At 49.8% G+C, this 16,867-nt stretch overlaps 1 protein-coding gene and 1 long non-coding RNA gene across 2 annotated transcripts in view; one reads left to right on the forward strand and one right to left on the reverse strand.

The window, feature by feature from the left end:
- Positions 1-16,867, forward strand: part of LOC135388857 (hemicentin-1-like) — a 160,681-nt gene that overhangs the window by 84,542 nt on the left and 59,272 nt on the right. The window lies entirely within an intron of this gene.
- Positions 136-870, reverse strand: LOC135387486 (uncharacterized). Its single transcript, XR_010421148.1, has 2 exons — positions 624-870; positions 136-428 (listed from the first exon to the last, which is right to left on the reverse strand). It is a non-coding gene; the product is annotated as an uncharacterized LOC135387486 (long non-coding RNA).

The raw sequence follows: 16,867 nt of genomic DNA on the forward strand, positions 1-16,867 counted from the left end.
CATGTCTCAGTATGTGTGTCCGCGCCAGTTTGCTGCTAACGTGTCGTTCCAATGGAGAAATGCGACACCCCGGTGTTCAGTAAACTTTTGTCCGAAGCTGTACGGTAGAGGTTATGTACCATTGTAGCCAAATAATTCACCACCAATAATACCATTTATTCATTAGCTCTGTAACTGGACTTAAAAAAATGCACAATAATGGTACATTATGGGCTCTAGCAAAGTTGCGAAAAAATTCGACGGCAATGGCAATATTAGCTTCACGATGTTTTACGAAGACCTTAGTGCAGTAGGTACTCCTCGGGAACGAAACGTGGTTCCACGACAGGCTCAGCAGTGACATTGGAATCAGAAGTGACGCTCGTAGTGTTGATGTCGTCTGCCTGCTGTACGTTCCACAATGAACGTTGCACGGCGGGAGACTTAAGCTGCGAAAATACTTATTGTATTAGTGACAATTATAAAGTCACACCACATTGACGAAACGCTATCTCAAGCACGAAAGTCAGGACGTACACTCTGAAAGCTGCTTCATACGGGACACACACACGTGTGAGGTTAGGTTCTCCGCTTAGGTGATTTACGGCGAAAAGGTAACTGACTCGAGACTAGACGACACTTACGGAGACGACAGTGACGAGAAACAGGAGGGCAGAGCAACTGAGAGACAGAACGAATGCCACAACCACCGCCCTCGTTTGATGCTCCTGAACAGGGACGCGGGAGTCGACCTGCACTGCCTGGTCTCTGTGTGCTGGAACCTCCATTACTTCGATGGTTTCTTCGTGGAGGTTGTAGAACAAAATTCAGGGCTGATGTTAACCTAGCTGTCAGGACAGTGGCGATGGTGCAGGATGGCTCGTGAAAGGACGCAATCTTCCTCTTCTTTTGCGCAGTGGTTGTTCCCTGGAGCTTAGTTGTGCGTAGGTCCTTCAGCGTGCGCTAAAAGGCGTGTCACACTGCGTTTAAAAGCTTTCGGAGAAGTTGAGCACCCCGAACTGTGACATCCTTTTGCTGGCGTCACACATTTCGAAATGAGATTCTCCTACCATTCTTCTGTATTTTATCCCATCATCCTTAAACAGAGCGATACTTGAGCGATGTCAGAGGCTCCCTTTCCTTTCTGAGTGCATCGCTTTTTGCTACATTTTAATTAAGGTACAAAATTAAAGCGAAAGGTGTACTCAACACCCATACGCGATATTGTCCAACCCTTACTTGTCGTGAGTTCCTAATCTTCGCGAACCGAAAAAGTCGCAAATTTTAAGGGTATACATGAAGATTTCGAGCAATGATTGACAATTCGAAAATAATGCTGTAATCGCGACTGTTATTATCACGGTTGATTGTACAGGTTACTATAGTAACCATATTTGAAGCGCTTTGCAGCACACGCACATGTGCTCCCTCTTTTTCTTAAAAGATGCAGTGACGGCAATCTGCGGTCTATAACAAATTAAGCGAATAATCCATCTTAAAAATTCTGGGAAAGTTTTTCACATCGACTATGTGCGCTGTGTTTCATTGACGAAAAAGATGCGGTCGCAAGATTAAAGAGATGTACAATACACCGAATGCAATATCACAACTGAATTACAACACTTCTTGCACTCCAAACTATACATTGACCTCCATGCTTTCTCGTATAACGACTATACCCACACTTCAGCGGACTTCCCGGCACTGCCCCTTCCTCTCTCCCACCCCCTATTTCCAATATATATATATCCAACGAGTGCACCCCGCGGAAACAGACACATACAAGCGCTCGGGGGTTTATCCATATCTCTTTGCTCTCCCTCCCAAACCGTATACTACGTTGCCGCTCCTAATAACTTATTCACGAGGTAATTTTCTCTCTTCGTGCATTTCCCTTCTCGTGCCTTACCTACTTAGACGCAAAATAAGAAGGAACAACCACTCTGCCCTGCCTACGTTCCGGCAGCCCTCGCAGCAGGTGCCCCCATATAGCACGAGATTTTTGGCTAAACGATCGCCCAAAGGAAGAAGGAACCAGTACACCAGTACTACGGCACACGCAGCACGGAATGTCCCTTATGTTAGTTAAAGCTCTAAGCTCCAAGAACCCCTTGTCTTCCTTTCAGATTTTTATCGTATATTTTAATAAGGATCATTATAAGGAAAACTGACTCTGGTATCTGGCTTGCGTGATTACTTTCGCCCAAAACACGTTCACTTTCTCTTATTCCTTTTGGACAGGCGTCGGTATTCCGTCTTAAGATCTTGTGTCGTTTCGCACCCTACTTTTATGATGTTTTCATCACTCTTAAAAGAGAACTTCACCTCGTAACACACTCTTAAAACATAACTTCACCACATAGCACGGTGAAGTTTTACACTCTTACAAATGAACTTCACCGCATAGCACGCTCCTAGCCAACCATAATCTCGAATGATATCGTTATCTTTCCTGGTTTGCTGAAAACGGGAGGCGTACGCCTTTTTTGTGACAATTATGAACAGCATAATGTCACAAAATAGGCTCCACCCCACGTTTTCAACAAATCAGGGACGAGGACGTTGTCATTCGGAATGATGGTTGGCTAGGAGCGTGCTATGTGGTGAAACTCATTTTTAAGAGTGTACCATTGCACAGAATGATACCGCTATCACTCCTGATTTGTGGAAACACAGAGCGCACGCCTTTTTTGTGACAATTAACATAACTGCATGAGTGTCACAAAAGGTCGTACGCCTCCCGTTTTTAACCAATCAGAGGGCAGAACGATGTCATTCCGGATGGTGGTTGGCTAAGAGCGTGCTATGTGGTGAAGGTCTGGTGGTTACGGTGATGGCATTCAACGCCGAGACTGGGAGGTGACCCGGGTTCGAATCCGGGCGCCGGCTGTGCTGTGTGGGTGTTTTCCCTGGGTTTTCCTCAGAAGCTCTAAGACAAATGTCGGCACAGTTCACTGTGAAGTCGGCCCAGGATGCACGTTCCCCCCCCCCCCTTGCGATAGTCGTGACGTCGCACAGGACAAACGTTGCCAAACACAGCACAGGAAATCCTGCAAAATCATCAACTAGATCTCCCGTTGAAATCACTTTCCCGGAAAACACAAACCCTACTCTTTAGGTTGCGTACAGGAAGCGCTTTCGCTAAATTACAATCATACCAAATTGTCTCTCTGGATAGTGCATATATTGCACGACGCTGTCAGCAACCCGAAACTATCGAACACATCCTGATTCATTTTCGTGCACACGCTCGGGTGCGGTAAAAATAACTTGGACACACACTCTTAAAAATGAACTTCACCGCATAGCACGCTCTTAGCTAACCATCATCTCGAATGATATCGTGATCTGCCCTGATTTGTTGAAAACGGGAGGCGTACGCCATTTTTGTGACACTTACGCTGTTCATAATTGTCACAAAAAAGGCGTACGCCTCCTGTTTTCAGCGAATCAGATCAGATAACGATATCATTCGAGATGACGGTTGGCTAGGAGCGTGCTATGAGGTGAAGTTCATTTTTAAGAGTGCATGCAGGAATTGTACGCTCGATGAAGTCCTACATCTCTGAGGCTCTTTTTACTGAAAGATACTCCAAAACTCGCGGCCTACTCTGCTTCCTCCAACAAACTGGACTCGCGTAAATACTGTGATTCACTTTATTTGCTCACGGGACTTGTCATCGATCTTAGCAGTAACCGGCCTATACAACTTAAATTCCGACTGTCATCGTTTCAAAAAATCATCTCATCTCATCTCATCTCATCGTGACTACAGTCGTGACGCTGGCCACATGAGTGAGGCTAACGGCAAGCCGGTCTCTGGGTCCGATCTTCAACTTGTCGTTATCCCATAACGCGCGTGAAATGCATGGTGGTGGTGCTTGTGAAAAAGCTCGCAGTTGTCGGCCTCACACAGGTGGGCAACGTCCCGACTAACGCTCTGGGGAAAGTGCGTTCCGTGCCGACTTCTAAGGGAACTGTGGCGGCATATGTCTGACAGCGTCTGACGAAAACCGAGGGAAAACCCCAGACAGCACAGCCGGCACTGCATGGGATGTTAAACGGGATGGGATGCCACGTTAAATGCATCACACCGGCACGTGATTCGCAACGTGCTCTTGCCAGAGCTTACCACCGCGGCTTTGGAGCGCGCGAACTTTAAATGTAACGGTAACGACCGCTATGTGAAAGTTGCACATCGGGGCCCTACACTCTTAAAAATGAACTTCACGGCATAGCACGCTCTTAGCCAACTATCAACTCGAATGATACCGTTATCTGCCCTGATTTGTTGAAAACGGGAGGCATACGCCTTTTTTGACACTTATGCTGTTCATAATTGTCGCAAATAAGGCGTACGCCTCCCGTTTTCAACAAATCAGGGCAGATAACGGTATCATTCGAAATGATGGTTGGCTAGGAGCGTGCTATGCGGTGAAGTTCATTTTTAAGAGTGTAGTTACCGCCACTACCACTTGGGCAATTAATATAAATGCATAAGTGTCACAAAAAAAAAAAAAAGGCGCACGCTTTCCGGTTCTCAACAAGTCACGGTAGAGGACGATAACGCAATTAGGGATTATGGTTGAAGAGTAGCGCATTATTCAATGAAGTGATCTTTGACGAGCTGTACTTGCCTTCACGTATATCTGGGACGATCCACACCGCCTAATCGAGTACAGGGCGTGTTTACTTCAGATGCTTGGGCCATGTGGGAAATCAGAAAACGAAATGAAGACGACAGCGAATGTCAAGTGTCGGGAAGCCCATGCGTAAGAAAGACCACTCGAAATATAAGAACGCCCAAGCTTACTACGTTCATTTGGTGCAAGCTTACGCGCGTGTGTGTATGTGTGTGTGTGTGTGGGGGGGGGGGGGTATCGTTTATCGAAAGAAAGAAAAAAATAAGAAAGAGAGGGCAGTCTGCCTGCCGAGACGAGCGGCAAATTGCCGCAAAGAGAGAGAGAGAAAAAAAAGACAAGAAAGAAAGGGAAACACGAAAAAAACGGGACACACTTTCGCGTGTTGAACCACGTTTCTATGTTTTCCAGGGAATACAAGATTTAAAGCATTAATTCACTGCAAGTTGATCTGCAGCCCGTGAGCCGCTGTGCAAAAGAGTCGCGTAGCTCAAGGATATGCGACACTCTTATAAACTAACTTCACCCTATAGCATGCTCCTAGCAAGCCATCATCTCGAATGGTATCGTTATCTGCACTGATTTTTTGAAAACGGGAGGCGTGCACCTTTTTGTGACAATTATATACAGCGTAAGTGTCACAAAAAAAGGCGTACGCCTCCCGCTTTCAACAAATCAGGGCAGATAACGATATATTTCGAGATAATGGTTGGATAGGAGTGTGCTATGCGGTGAAGTTCATTTCTAAGAGTGTGCCTGCCGCTGTAGCTTGTCCTCCCCATCTCTTTCTCTCTCTCTCCCTCTATTTGTTTGCACAGTCCGCGCGTTTTCTTTCTTCTTCCTGGTTCCACCCCTACGCCTTCTCTCCCAGCCACTTGGACTCTTCCAAAGACAGACTCTCAGAAAATGAAGTTAACATTGACGACCGGTCTGGTTTTGTGATCAAATATAAATGAGTTCAGATTGAGTCGAGTAAATATAGAACCGGATGGCCCCGAAGCAAGAGTATTGACAGCGATGTTGACACACTATAAAACGAGTTACTTGACTGCGCTCCGGATTCAACCCCATGAAAGTAAACCTCGCGGCATCCTCAGACATGCATTTAGTTTGCTGTGGAGCCGGTACGAGGTTGGATTGTTGATTTTGTACGTACAAGTGTTCAGAATTTGTGCGGAATAAGAGTGGGACTTTGAAGAGCGAGATATTATTCATTAATGAGGACTTATTTTTGTGAACTGAGACCGCGAGGTGTGCTTTTGGTTGCGTATTCGTGTACGCAGGAATGTAAGAATTTCGACTGCGAAGGGAGAATCGGGCCCGGTGACGAATAGGAAACGGAAGTTAGCAAATAAAGAGTGTTAGTTTAGTTTAGTTTTTTGTAGCATGATGATGATGATGATGATTGAATTTTAGTGGTGCAAAAGCAACTCGGGCAATAATGCGCCAACACCATGGTAAAATTGTGACTAGTTAAAAATCAGCCGATTATACTAAAATAATGTACTTGGTAAGTTGAGATATAAACAAAGACATGATGTGATAAAATATGCATATTAAACTAGATCCCAGATAAACATCCAACGTCTCGTAACACTGAAACTCAGTTTTAGAATGTACGCAGTTGGCATGTGTATACTCATGCAATCATTTTGCCTGCGCATGGAGATGGCGGGCGCGCATGCGCCGAACGTGGCTTTGCGTTTAGCGCATGCGCAGTGTAAGTGAGCACACCATCCTCCAGCGTACGCTACAACTAAAACACTCTAATGCAACCTGCTTAAAGAAGTGGAGCGTCTAATTACGAACAACGTGGGCCAAAACTTGTAATACTAAAGAAAAGAGAAGCAAAAGCAGAGAAAACAAAGCAACAGAAGGCCCTGCTTGCCGGTAACCTTAGGGTACGAGTAGTGTATAGTCGATAGGCTGTCGATAGGCTGTCGATAGGCTGATAGGTCCTCAGCTATTCGGCTTTAATCACGTTCTCTCCTCAGAGTGAGTTATATGCCTTTGTAGTGTACTTCATTTAGGACCACATTTAAAATGACCACGTAACTACTATAGCGGCTCCCCCGGGGGGGGGGGGGGGTAGTGAGCTAAGCTCAAGACCGCGAATTCGATCTCGGCAGAGGACGGTAGCATTGTGGGGGAGGCAGGCGACGTAGCAAGAAAAATATTTCGGGAGGGGTTCTATGGGGACTTTACATGGGAGAGCAGGACTTCCCCTCGTTTCCCTCTCCCAAATGCACTACCAAAGCACCATTTCGTAGAGGGGTTGATCACGCAGAACCCCCCCTCTTCTGGCTACGCCAGTGGGGGGAGGTAAACATTGCTTCCAGCACCGTGTGTCGGAGATTTCCGGCGCACATCGAGAACCCCCAGGTGGTCGAAACAAGGGTTGCGGAATGGGGACTCCCATTCCGTTCTAATTCCATTCGGAAGAATGGAGATTTGCGATAATTCCGTTCCTTTCAATTCCTCGGAATGAAAGGGTATGGTCAGTTCCTACTCCTGGAATGGCCTTGGCAACCCAATTTCATTCCGTTAATTCCCTCAATAAGAGAAAAGGACCGGTAACCATACTGGCAAGTCCAACAATGCTAGAGGAGATTGACATTACCAAGCACGGAAAAAGCACAAAGACAAGGTTATTTCACCCTTGACCGTGTGCAGGTGCGGTGCAAAGGGTGCGAGGGCAGAAACCAGCACGTTGAAACCAAAACTGCCAGCGGGGCACCCAGACCATTCCATTCCCATTCCTAGGACGGTTTCCGCCATTCCATTCCAATTCCATTCCGGGCTCTGCTAAATCTGGAATGATTCCGGAATCATTCCAACTCCGGAGTTGCAAGTCCGCAACCCTGGTCGAAACTATATATCAGCAGTCCTACCCTGCGGCTCGTGCTGCGAGTAGGCACACAAATATTCTGACACATCTTACGTGTCTACTGGAATTACCATTGCGAAACCGTGAAAATTCATAATTCATAATTACGTCACGAGCAACCTGTTGTCATAAGCGACGCCACAGAGACCGGTCGATAGACTAATTTTTCCAACTTGGGGCTTATTTAAGGTGCGCTGAAATCGGAACAAACGGAACACCGTGTTCAATGTCCCTCGCGGGAGACGACGTGTCAAAGCAACTTGCTCCGTGCCACCAAGTTGCTGCCGTCCTAGGCCGAGTTCGAACCTGCAGCCTTGGGTCATTAATCGAACACGCTATCAACTGAGCCCCCCCCCCCTCCATTGAAAAAAATTCAGTGGCCATTTAGCAGTAAATGCGAGAGAAATGCGTTGGCATTAAGCGCCTTTTCCAGTCCATACTTGACTTCTGTGTATCCACTTCCGGTCTAAACCCAACTTCCGGTTGCCCACTTCCGGTCTAAACCCGACTTCCGGTTATCCATTTCCCCTCCATACTTGACTTCCCGTTCAACTTCTATATGGAAGTCCATTTAATTAACTTCAATTACTTTCAATTACCGTGTAATTACCGAAGGTAATCTTGAGTTTCATTTGATTCCCCCTGACGTCTACTTTCTTTAATTAGTCTCAATTCCTCATTAATTGACGTTAATTAGCTTTAATTACCTCCGGTAACTTGCGGTAATCTTTAACTTCATGTAATCTTTCTCTTAATTACATATATCTTACATTCATTACCTTTAAAATCAACTTTCTTGCTTTAATTGCCTTTAATTACCTTCAATTACTCTTACCTCTTACTCTTAATTACCTTCGACTACTTCAATTTCAAATCGTTTACCACCATTTACACTTACGCTCTTATATCCCCTTTACATGTCCACTTATACCTCAGCCTCGGTGAAGCTTCACCATCTCCCCCCCCCCCCCCCCATACACGGACACACACACACACATACACCATTTTGATACTCCTAATGCTAACCCAAGAATGCTGGTGGGGAAGGCATTTATTTCCCAGAAAGACTAAAATTACTTTTCCGTAGAGCACGTACGTTCAATTCGCTCCACGTTTTGCAGATGAAGAGTTGTTCTTCTGGTGGAGATACAAGCAACGAACCTACTTTCAAATACCAAACGTGTCGTGTTGTTTTTTTTCTGTTCCTTGTCTCAGGGTTTATCGTCGTTTCTACTTTTGTCCCGATTTAACGGCATTTTATAATCTCTCGGCGACATATTTAATTAATTGCTCGATCGAAAGCCACGAAAGACTTGGAAAAATTGGCGTCGTTTAGTACAACATTTTGTGCATGACGAAGCGTTTAGGAGGTGTTTACGAAGGGAGTGACCGAGACGGCTTTACTTTACGAGACCTCGTAAAGTGTGATGGACACGCAAATTAATCTGTCTCTTAACGTCTGTCGTTGCGGAGCTATTAGGTGGAACCGCGGTGCGGACGCTCTCGTGGATACGAGATATTCATTCCATTAACGACAAACATGTGAGCGAAAAACTGATAGGTATTATTAAAAAGATGTACAAAGAAACACATGAAAAATTTACTTCCCCGGTGAACGTTAGGACGCATATTTAAAACGGGAGACCAGAGCGGAAAAATCGAACCAAGCTAGTCAAAGGTGCAGATTGATTGATTGATTGAAAAAAAGAAAAAGTGGGGATGTTAGTCCCAAAGTACTCGAGACTGGCCACTCCAGGACCTCTAGTAATGGGCCTACCAATGGGGGTAGACCCCTTTATACCTATTCAGTCTTTAGCCTATATTCCGGAGAGCAACTTATTATAGTATACTACAACATAGTACAGTATAGTATGTGCGTGTTGTCATCAAGTAGGGAACCTAACTATGGAGATAGCCACAGGGGTGGCATCCAATGTATTGCTCCATAGACGAAAGCGTGCGGGGCGAACGCAATGCATTCTGAACAGGCCCTGGTCACACGTCGCAGCGAACGTCACCGCATACGTCACCTTAAAGATGGCCGCGCCCGTGATCGGCGACCGAACCTTTTGTAAACAACGCGTTTGCTGTTTCTGCGCGCCGTTTCGGACGTCTTTGGACCACGGTAATTATTGTTACCCGATAATCTCGCATTAAAACGCGCCGTTTTGTACATGAGGCCTCGTAAGCTGTTGATCACTTCCAAAGATGACGACCCCGCGTTAAGACGCACTGAACTGATGTGCTGCCATTAGTGCTGCCACCCCGTGGTAGTCATAGGAACTGTGCACGTGTGGACTGCCGTTTGCAGAGTTCGTTCATTTTCCCGTGTGTGTTTTCGTTCATTTTCGTGTCCGTTCGTGTTCATACCGTGCCCGTTCATTTTCTCCCGCTGGGGAACCGCTGTAGAAAAGACGTCGCATCGGCCAGCACTCCTTACGTGAACAATTGTGCACATCGCATGCGGAAGCAAGCAATCTTCTTTTTGCTTGAACTTTCTAACGTTCATACACTCTTCAAAAAGAAAAAAAAAGAATGTGTACTTTGACTTCTTCTCCGTGCCGCATATATCACTCCCGTTTGCAGAGTACGATTACTCTCAAAAAGGAGACTCCTGGCTCCCTTCAGGAAGTGAGGAGACACTTTAACACCCTACTGGAAGGTAATTCTACACTCCAAAGGGAGTGACATATGTGGCAAGGGTGTACACCCCAAAAAGGAGTTGCTGTACACCCTTTTTTTAAGAGTGTACGCTACCCAGATGTGTATCGGATGACAATGTTACGTTATCGTCAGTCATATATATATATATATATATATATATATATACTCATTAAAGACGGCGGTCACCGGTATTCATCCCAATGGGAAGAGCAATTTTGGCAGTCCACCCCTGTTGTGTCGTCGCTGGGAACGAGGCTAGGGAGCGCACGGAGACCGGTGGTTTGAGAGTAACGCGACAAGGTCTATTGAAACAAAACACGATTGGACACGATACTAACGTACTACGATGGCTGGAATGCTTTCTCACGCATCGCCAATAGTTTGTCGTCGCAAACGGTATTAACTCTTACCTGCACCCAGTAGTCTCTGGCGAACGACAAGGTACCGTTGTTGGTCCTTTACTGTTCCTATTGTCTACAATAACGACCTGCCTAAATACGTTTCCTCTTCCATTCATTTATTTGCGGACGGACGACTGCGTCCTTTTTCGCAAAATATCCACTAACAATGATGCTTGTGCACTTCAGTTTGACCTTGACGCGATCTTTTCCTGGTGCGAAACGTGACAAATGACCCTAAATGTAAACACATGCGCATTTCCTGCACTACTAACATCTCATCAGCATGTTACCTTGACGGTATCGCTCTCGAGTCCGTTGTGTGCTACATATACCTGGGCGTTCACATCGCTGCTAATCTTAGTTGGGATATTCACGTTGAATACATGATCAAAAAAGCAAATCGAATGCCGGGATATCGCGCGAAATTGCTCTACTCCGAGTAACATTAAGCTTCTTTTTTATAGAACTGTCGTCCGTTCACAACTGGACACACACACACACATACATTGGATGATGATGAGGTGGCGATTCACCACCACTAAGGCGGTACACCGCCCTATTGCGCATTGGGAACGGGTGAGGGGATGATGATGGGGCTTTCACAACTGGAATATGCATCGGCAATATGGAATCCCGGGCTTGAAACCCTCTCCAACCGGCTAGAAAGAAACCATTCGAAACAACTCTGCGCGTTTCATCTCTTCGAACTATCAGCCGGCATCAAGCGTAACGGCCATGAAAACTAATATAGGCCTCGCACCCCTCTGATCATGTCGCACGACTGCACGGCTCTGTCTTTTTTATATAAAATATTTCACCATGTCATCCTACGTGATCAGGTACTCATCCCGCTGTAGCAGCAGCGTCATAATCATCACCAGCACCGCCATCGGTTACGCGCAGCACTGCGCGTGACCCGAGCTTTCGTTTTCGGTTCATCGCCATTAACCGTCATTAAACCCATCAACCTCAGTAGAGCCTGGTCGCCTCATTTCTCGCTCTACAACTGGTGACCCGGACGTGATGTCTTAGCGTTCCACCATCATGAACGGTGACCAGCACTCCACCAGCTCTTCGCCTCCCAGCCGGCCACCGCCACTTCCACCGCTCGAGGCTTCTGTGGCACCGCTCCGCCTGCCGCCTTTCTCCATCTCCGATCCTCAGCTGTGGTTCGCGCAGGCGGAGGTTCTCTTCGACGGACGCCGCGTCACTTCTCAAGCCTCAAGGTTTGGCTATGCCATCGCAAACCTTCCTCCCGAAGCTGCGGCGGAAGTCCGTGACCTAATAATCCACCCTCACCCCGAGTTGCCCTACGACACCTTACGGGACGAGTTAATTCGCCGTACATCTGCTTCGGAGGAGCGGCGATTGCAGCAGCTTCTGAACAGGGAAGAGCTCGGCGATCGACGGCCCACCCAGCTCCTACGCCGCATGCGCGACCTCGCCGGCAACCCAACCACGGACGACTCACTACTACGCGAACTCTTCCTACAACGTTTGCCCCACAATGTCCGCATGATCCTGGCCGCCGGCGAAAATTCCCGCCTGGATGACTTGGCGAAGATGGCGGACCGTATTCTGGATTTTGCTGGCCTTCCATCTCCAGGAGCCGTTGCCGCCCTGGCCCCCCGCACCTCCCCTCCACCGGTGGACGTTGCAATCAATGCCATCAGCACGTCGCTCCAGCAACTCCAGACTACGGTGGCGGCCCTTGTGAACCGGGTGGACGCCATTCCCCCGCAGCGACCACGTTCCCCTCGACGCCCGTTTTGCCGTCGCTGCTCGCCATCCCGTCAACGGTCTCCTTCGCCCTCTCAGCACCACTTCTGCTGGTATCATCGAAAATTCGGCGATGCCGCAAGGAACTGCCAGGCCCCTTGCTCGTGGCCGGGAAACGCTCCCCCCAACCATTAACGGCTGGCGTGGCTGGGGGCGACAACAGCCGGCTCTTCCGGATCACGGACCGCGTGTCCGGCTGTCGCTTCCTGGTGGACACCGGGGCTGACGTGAGCGTCGTTCCACCAACCCCCGCAGAAAAACGACACCGACAACCAGACTTGGCTTTGCAGGCCGTCAACAAGTCCACCATCTCAACTTACGGTCAACGCTCCGTCACCCTTGACCTCGGCCTGCGCAGAGTATTTCGTTGGGTTTTTACCATCGCCGACCTCCCCTTCGCAATCCTTGGCGCCGACTTCCTCCACCATTTCGACCTTCTTGTAGATATTAGACGCCAGCGCCTCGTCGACAACACTACTTCTTTGCACGTTTATGGAGCCCCAGCGCATATAGCCGCCATTAGTCCCACCATACGGCTACCGTTGCCCACTGCTTTCGCCGACATTGTCACGGAGTTCCCCGCTGTCCTGCGCCAATCTCACGCCTCTTGCCCACCTCGCCACAGCGTCACTCACCACATCGTGACACGGGGCCCCCCTGTCTTCGCTCGCCCCAGACGGCTGGCTCCAGAGCGCCTCGTCATTGCCAAGAGGGAATTCGAGCACATGCTCGAACTGGGGATCATTCGGCCTTCCTCCAGCCCGTGGTCTTCCGCTCTCCACATGGTGCCCAAAGCAACACCTGGTGACTGGCGCCCATGTGGGGACTACCGTGCACTCAACATCGTCACGGTACCGGACAGATACCCGCTTCCCCATATTCAGGACTTCACCGCGAATCTTGACGGAGCGACCATCTTCTCCAAGATAGACCTCATCAAAGCCTATCACCAAATTCCCGTCCATCCCCCTGACATCCCGAAGACTGCTATAACCACCCCTTTTGGCCTCTTTGAATAAGTGCGGATGCCCTTTGGCCTGCGTAATGCTGCGCAGACATTCCAACGATTCATCAACGAAGTGCTCCGCGGCCTGGACTTCGCATTCGCATACATGGATGACATCCTCGTCGCAAGTCCATCTCCGGAGGCTCATCGCGCCCATCTGCGCGCCCTGTTCTCGCGCCTGGAGGACTACGGAGTCTCCATCAATGCCGCGAAGTGCGAGTTTGGCGTTACCACCCTTACCTTCCTGGGACACACCATCACCCCGCAAGGCATCCGGCCACTCGCATCCAAGGTCCAGGCCATCCGAGACTTTCCTGCCCCCACTTCTCGCAAAGGACTTCGTTCATTCCTTGGCCTCGTGACTTTCTACCGACGTTTTGTGCCTCGCTGTGCTGCCTTGCTCCAGCCTCTCTACGCAGCTCTCGGCGCTGACCGTCCGAAAGAGGCCCGTGCTGCCCCTCTGGAGTGGACACCGGCAGCAGAACGCGCGTTCGTAGAAGTCAAGCAGGCCCTGGCAGATGCTGTGCTGCTCCACCATCCTCGTCCTGACGCCAAGACAGCGTTGTTCGTCGACGCCTCCACTGCTGCTGTCGGCGCGGTCTTGCAACAGCGTCAGGATGGCAACTGGAAACCTCTCGGTTTCTTTTCCCAGCGCCTCTCGCCAGCAGAAACACGCTACAGCACCTTCGGGCGTGAGCTCCTCGCCGCCTACCTGGCATGCAGACACTACCGCCATTTTCTCGAGGGCCGCCCGTTTGTGCTGTACACCGACCACAAGCCTCTCATGTTCGCCCTGCGATCGGCCTCCCTCACCCACTCGCCTCGTGAAACCCGGCACATGTGCTACCTCTTGGAGTTCACGACCGATGTGCGACACGTCGCAGGCGAAGACAATGCCGCTGCCGACGCACTCTCGCGGCCGGACGTCAATGCTCTCCATCCGCCCCCCGCGGTCGATTTGGACGGCATCGCCCAGGCGCAACAGGCTGATGAAGAGCTCGCCGCCCTTCGTTCATCCCCCGCCTCATCCACCACTTTTCGGGAGATCTCGCTCCCCGGTTCGACGGCAAGTCTATGGTGCGACACCTCTACTGGTACCCCGCGCCCTTTCGTTCCCCTGGCCTTCCGCCGGCATGTTTTCAACGCCCTCCACTCCCTGTCCCACCCTGGCGTACGCGGCACGCAAAAGATCGTCGCAGAGCGCTACATATGGCCTCGCATGAATGCCGATGTCCGTCACTGGGCGCGGGCCTGCCTAGCCTGCCAGCGGTCCAAAATCTACCGCCACACCATCTCGCCTCCATCGCGGTTCCTTCCGCCAGATGCACGTTTCGACCAGGTCCACATCGACTTGGTCGGCCCGCTTCCTCCGGCCAAAGGCTACCGCTACCTGCTCTCGTGCATCGACCGGTTTACCCGCTGGCCGGAGGTAACGCCGATCCCTGACATCACGGCAGAGACGGTGGCCCACGCATTCCTCTTCTCCTGGGTTTCCCGATTCGGCGTCCCGTCCACTGTAACCACGGACAGAGGACGCCAGTTTGAATCGGCCCTCTTCGGTCACCTGTGCAGCGCCCTCGGAACCCATCACATCCGAACCACGGCCTACCATCCGGCTGCCAACGGCCTGGTCGAGCGCCTTCATCGGCAGCTCAAGGCTTCCCTCCGCGCCACTGACCACGGCGACACAACCTGGCCCGAGCGTCTACCCTTCGTCCTGCTTGGCCTTCGCGCCGCGATCCGCCAGGATGACTGCAGCGCGGCCCACATGGTCTACGGCTGCCCGCTCCGCCTTCCCGGATCATTCTTCACCCCCTCGGCCCCGCTCGTGCACGACCCTTCCTCCTACATCGACCGTCTCCGCCAGCTCTTCCGGGACCTCAAGCCCACGCCTACCCGCTCCGGTCCCGCAACACGCGTGTTCGTGAGCCCCGACCTTAATCAAGCCACCCACGTCTTCGTCCGCCGGGACTCTGTGCGCTCCAGCTTGCAGCCTCCCTATGACGGCCCCTACAAGGTCATCTCGCGAGCCGCGAAGTTTTTTCGCCTTGATCTTCCGCGAGGACCTGACACTGTGGCCATCGACAGGCTTAAGCCCGCATTCCTGGAGTCTGCACCTCTGGTATCGCCCGACCCGCCCTCCCTACGTCCGTGCTCAACCCCTGTCTCCAGCATTCTTCCCCTCCACGTCGAGTGCATTGGGCGCCGCAGCTCGCACACTACGAGCCGCCCGCCGCCTCGGGTCCGGCTCCTGCACTCCTTCGCCTCGGCGCCCGACCTTTCCGCCAACCTCGGCCCTCCTCGCCAGCTTTGTCATCCGCCACGGGGGGGAGCCCTGTAGCAGCAGCGTCATAATCATCACCAGCACCGCCATCGGTTACGCGCAGCACTGCGCGTGACCCGAGCTTTCGTTTTCGGTTCATCGCCATTAACCGTCATTAAACCCATCAACCTCAGTAGAGCCTGGTCGCCTCATTTCTCGCTCTACACCGCCTTCATGTACGTTTCATAACGCTTGGATCACATTCACAAAGTTTACATTCCTCAGTGTAAGACTAGGACCTTCTCAGACTCATTTATACCGCGAACGTTAAGGTACTAGAACTGCCTTCCCACATTATTTGCCACAGCTAACAATTTTTCAGCATTTCATTCAGCTTTGGGTAACGTCATACATGAACTTGACTACAGCAGTATTGTAAACACGTTATGGTTCTCCTCTATTAACAACTGTTAGCCATAAGTCGTTGCCAATCAACTGCGTATGTATATGTTTACATATGCACTGTAGTTATTTTCTTGCCTCTTTGATATATTGTTCTTTATTAAATGGTTTTCTTGTTGTAGTTGTTTTTGCCTGTTCGCTCTTTCAACACATTTGTTTGATGTTTTAACCCACTCCCCACTGTATAGTGCTCTGAAATAAATAATAGATATACTAAATATCTGCAGATCATGTAGCATCGAAAGGAGGCGAGGCGGTGCTTCCATCGCTCAAGTATGCGGCACTGAATTGTGAATGCACATTGCTTGCGCATTGTTTTTTCGGCTCAGGTGGTGCGGGGCCACGAGAGCCTTTCAATGTATTCCGGACTGCGCAGAAGCGAGGCGTGATAGATTAACACTGCGAAGAAAGGTCCTTTGGTCTCGCTCCCCTCTGCAGACGTTCAGAGCCGCTTCCTTGCAGCTTGCCGTCGGATTATGGGGTACGTCCTGTCTCTCTTTATAGTTGACATGGGCGGCACATTTACAGTGTGAGGGCACCTCCGCGTAGAGGTTCAAGAAAGCAGGGTAATTATAAGGTGTTTCTTTTTACCTGCAACAAATTTTCATTAGAAGGGGAGTTGTCCTGGGACGCTTTTACTTAAGTCATTGGATTACTCTACGGGGCTGCTACTAGGAAGCCGTATTTCTTCCCAATTAGGGGACTAATTCACAAATATACTTTAATCAACTTTTTAATTATTGACTTTAGGGAGCACATTGCAAATGCGATATTAAAGCCCGATTT

Source organism: Ornithodoros turicata, chromosome 3 (genome assembly GCF_037126465.1).
Source record: "Ornithodoros turicata isolate Travis chromosome 3, ASM3712646v1, whole genome shotgun sequence".
Lineage (NCBI taxonomy): Eukaryota > Metazoa > Arthropoda > Arachnida > Ixodida > Argasidae > Ornithodoros > Ornithodoros turicata.